The following is a 5000-nucleotide window of genomic DNA, read 5'->3' on the forward strand; positions in this document are numbered from 1 at the left end:
TGATGACGTCATACAATCAACCCAATATTATATTGAGTATATAAATAGAGCTACCTTGGCCAATTTGCAGGGCAGACCATTGAAACTTGGTAGTCTAATAGTTCTACAGGAAGCACACCTATGGCTATAAAAAATTCTGTTTCCATGGCAACTGACTCTCTTCCAGTCCCCACCCACTTGATTTCAATATGTTAGTGATTTTCAGCTTGAAAAATGATTTAGATTTGATTTGATTTACGAGACCTCTGGTTTGTCTCTTCTACCGGGCAAACCTGCCCAGAGGGAAGGAGCACGAACAGGACTCGAGGTCCTATGCGAGGTGCTCCACCCTACCCTATCCAGACCAGAAAGACCTGACCACAACACCGGGAACTACATGCCCTACTCTTTGCGACAAGTGTGCGGGTTCTTTTACTTCCCAAAGGATTATGAACATTGAAGGGTTGTGAGACGGGACCTCCGGCTTATCGTCCTTATCCGAGAAGACTAGAGAGTCTAACCATTTGCAGATGTAATTACAAAGGCAGCACTTTCTCCTCAGTTATTTAAAGACCCTGAGTGTTGGTCCGGCCAGAGTTGAACTCACGACCTCCCGCGTGATAGCCCGGTGCTCAACCAACAAGGCAACGGTGCGCGGTTATGTAACAAAAGCTACTGAATATTGCTGAAAACTTGAACCTGCTTGTTTGTCCGGGCTATAATCTTTAAGTAAAGTGATTTTAAATTGCTCAATCTTGCAAAGAAATGTAAGCAAATTGGACCGCTACAGTCATCACCTTGCACTCAGTGTCAGGCTCCAAATGCAGTTTCACGTCATTTATAGGTAAATACTACAACTTCTACTATCCAACTTTTTTTCTCCTTAAAATATGTCTTCCGTGTACCTATTACGAGTAAATGAAACCATTTAAAATGGGGGGTCACCGTGCTCGTTTCTTCGCAACACGATGGTAAATTGATGGCAAAGGGGCAATTTCGGCTTCAAAATGATCATTTTCCGCCAAAGGACTGGGGCGAGTTCCAAAACAACACCTTCTTAACCGAGAAGAGTTCTCATGATTGAACTTAAAAGCTCTTGAACAGCAAAAGCGGCCTTTGTTGCCTCTCCTCGGATGGCCGGCGCGAAACGCCGTCATCTCCGAAGTCGCAAGGTTATGCGCAGTATTAGATGCGCGGTGAAAAACAAAGGAATCACCTTAAGCCCCGTCTACACGAGCAACTTTTATGTGACCATTTTTATTTGCTCGTGTAGACGAGGAAATTTAAGCAATATTTATGTGATAAATGTATTTGCTAAAAACAAACGTGTTAGCTTTTATGTCAGTGACAAATAAAAGTTATCAAATGCGAAAAATTGTTCGTGTAGACCACTTGGGACTTACAATGGTCCCAAGAGAAAACAAAAATAATGATTATTCAAAATTTGGGTGGACGAACAAAGAGTGTTATGTTATTTTCTGCTTCGGGCAATTTTTTGTTGTGTTATCTACAAGTTCAAATGTATTTTCCACATAAATTCGACACATAAAAATTGCTGGTGTAGACGGGGCTTTAGCAACTTAATCAGGTGCAAACAAACCTGAAAAAATCCAGCCTTGTCTGCCTCCTCTTCAAAGCGAGTTTAAGTGCGAAATTTTCTTATAAAATTAGTATTCATTCGTATTTAAAGTAGAACTAATTACCATCACAAAAACGTCGCGCTTAGACTCGCTTTGAAGAGGAGATCGACATGAACTTGGAAATGGCCGCTTGCGCTGCAATAGTCTGCCCATTGAGCTAGCAAGGCCAGCTCATTGAGAGCTGGTCAGCTGTGGGAACGGGCGCGTTTTTTCATGACGTCTTTATTAATAACGAAGGGGAAGTTTTCATAGACTGTAGCAATCATGACTGTAGATATTCCGAGCGGGCAGTATAGCTCCATCTTGTCCGCTCGTGTAGCCAATCACAGCGCGGGATTTGGTTCATTTAGCCCGCTCACGGTTCGCTCACGGAGCAGGGTCATGTAATAAATATGTGTAGTAGTATCGTTCTCTATTTCTAATATGAGGTTTATACAATTTAGTATACATTGCCAACGCATCGAAATTTTTAGATGCGTCTAAAAACATAAATATTATTTATTTAATTTTTTTTTTTGGGGGGGGGGGGAGGGGGGCGAGGTATACCAATATCCTTGCTTCTAAAAATTGTTTTCGTCATCAGACCGTAATTCCACTAGGAATAGGAGGTCTAGGGAAAAAAGACTACCGTGATCTTAACATCTAAAAATAACTTAACTGAAATAAACATATCCCAAGGGCTATGCCGGGAGACTCCCTCTCTGTCTTCTTAATTCTCTCTTAGTTTAAAGTGTTACAACCTAGTCCTTTAAATTTGTAACTCTCCTTAGTCAATTAACTATTGACAAGAATGCAACAAGGTGTCTTAACTAGAACCTTCATACGCGCGTTCGTAACACATTTTCTTATATAAACACTAATGAAAAACCACGTGAGCTTTCGCGCGAAAACATTATATCTTCACACTTGAAAAGAGTGAAAATATCACTGTTGCTATGGTTACATATAAAAATCGCACCTTTCGATGCCTTTTGTAAAATGATTTAGTACATTACATGGCCGCTTGGAGATACGAAATTTCTCTTCTTGTGTTAAAAAATATTTTACTCGTTCGCTGCGCTCACTTTTCAACACCCGAAGGGAAATTTCGTATCTCCGCGCGGCCATGTAATATCCTCTATGTTATTTTATATTACGATTGAAAAGAAGATACTTTGCTAAAATCTTTGCAAATCTATGTAATATCCTCCTTGTATATATTCTTTTCAGTTTGACTTGGTCTGTAACCGTGCATTCTTGGCGTGGCTAGCAAACGCTATGTTGTTTTTCGGTTGGGCGATCGGTGCCATCGTACTTGGCCTCGTGGCGGACAAATATGGCCGTAAAAGTGTTCTTTTCCCCTCCATCATTGTTGTACTGGTCGTATCGTTTGCAATGGCATTCGCTAAAGTCTTCTGGATCGTCGCTGTTTGTCGTTTTATAATCGGATTCTTCGAGGCTGGCTGTTTCTTGTCGATGTTTGTTCTAGCGACCGAATTGGTTGGTCCTGAGAAGCGCGCTTTGGCAGGGACCTTGGTTTGGTTCTACTTCACCGCAGCCCTAATGGTTTTGGGACTTAAGGCCTACTTTGTACGCAACTGGAGCACGCTTCTCATTCTGTCATCAGCTCCTTGGGTCTTCATTCTAATCTTTTGGAGGTAATGCCTTCCAATTACAATGAAAGACGCCAGAGTTAAATACGCTCACATGACTGTTCTTGCAACAAAAACAATTTATTTAAAGCAGTATTTTCCATTAGACCATTTTACAGTTGTGTGCTTAAATACCTGGTCTTTAAATGAAAGTGAAGCCGGAGTTGACCTTGCTTTGATACAGACCTCTGCTTTTCTTATGTTGATGATGTTGTTCTCATGCTAATTAGTCTAAACTTACATAAGAAAAGCAGTGAGGTTTCTATCAAAGCAAGGTCAAGTCCAGCCTCACTTTCATTCAATTCCAACCTCACTTTCAAATCTGTATATACATATATATTTTTTTTTTGTGATTGCTGTAATTTCTTCGTTTTTGTAAGTACTGTAACTCCAATATGGAAATGTTAAAAAAAACAATAATAAAATACAAAAAAAAAAAGTCTCACTTTCATTCAAAGGCCACGTTACTCAGCTCACAAGTGTAAAATGGACTATTGAAATTTGACGTTTGCTATACGCGGCCGAAGTTGCAAATGCTTACCTAGTCGCGTGGAAGCGGATGATATCAAAATACCACAAAAATTACACATGCACGAAAAAAGTAAAACAAGATGAGCCATTCGCCATTTATCGAGAGATTCATCAGTAGCATTTTTACTTTCCAGGTACTTTCCAGGTAAAACCGTTTTTGTTTTGTCTCACCGCAAAAAAACGGTAGGCTTAGCCCAGCTAGGGTGATGGACGAGGATTCCGTACTAGGTTGGGAAGATGTACCCTCAACGTAAGGTCACCTGAGATCCTGCAATTTTGGTTAGCCTAAAATTCTCTAAACAGAACCTCTCTCCAGAAGTAAGCACGAAGTTTTTAAAAAACAAGGGCAAATACAAAAGTCTGATCGAGAAAAGGAGAAAACCGAAAAAATGAGTTCACGTTTTTTCTCTTTAGATTTCCAGAACTTTTACATATTGAAGTTGATGACGAAAAAGAATTGACCCAAAAGACTGTTTCTGACCAAAGACTACCATCCTAGCTATTACACCTAAACCTTCACAAGGGTGGGGCCTACTAACATAGGGAATAATCGACTGCTGTTTTTCTAATGCTGAAATCCATTATCGCTTTGTTTTCACGCAATATGATTTAGGCTGAGGCGGTTCTTTTCAAAGTGAATAGACCATTTTGCAATGACTGCAAAATTCTCGCGCGCTCATTGGCTATTTTTTATTGTCAATAAGCGGACAGGTACATAAATTTATAATTTATGCGATGATGACGCCATATTGCTAGCGTCAGATTGAAGTTTCTCGCATTTTTGTCTAGCGTTCTTCTGGTGTTTTGACTTAATTTTGACCCTTCTGCCTTTTTGTTATTGTTATTGTTATTGTCAGTTTTCATGCCCTGTCCTGTTATTGATCATGAATTTCGTCATAGCATTGTCAAAGTAGTCTGCGTATCCACTCGGCTATCGCCTCGTGGATCCACAGCTAATATGACGAAATTCATGATCAATAACAGGACAGGGCATGAAAAACTGGCATCAATTTGTTAATTTTACAGTTGGAGCTAAGTGACCTGGCCTAAGGATGGAAGCGAGGCTGCCGGTGACTCTGTTTTGACACAATGTAGACTAATTAGAATTACAACAACACAATTTACACGATAACAGCAGTGAAATCTGTATCAATACAAGGTCACCGGCAGACTCGCAGCCATTCATAGGCTAGGTCGCTGAGGAAGCAACTGGTTTATG

The 5000-nt window shown here is 40.3% G+C and overlaps 1 pseudogene; it reads left to right on the forward strand.

The window, feature by feature from the left end:
- Window positions 1-5000, forward strand: part of LOC138032861 (solute carrier family 22 member 3-like) — a 10942-nt pseudogene that overhangs the window by 1040 nt on the left and 4902 nt on the right.

The sequence above is a fragment of the Montipora capricornis genome, chromosome 14, assembly GCF_036669925.1.
Source record: "Montipora capricornis isolate CH-2021 chromosome 14, ASM3666992v2, whole genome shotgun sequence".
In the NCBI taxonomy this organism is placed as follows: domain Eukaryota; kingdom Metazoa; phylum Cnidaria; class Anthozoa; order Scleractinia; family Acroporidae; genus Montipora; species Montipora capricornis.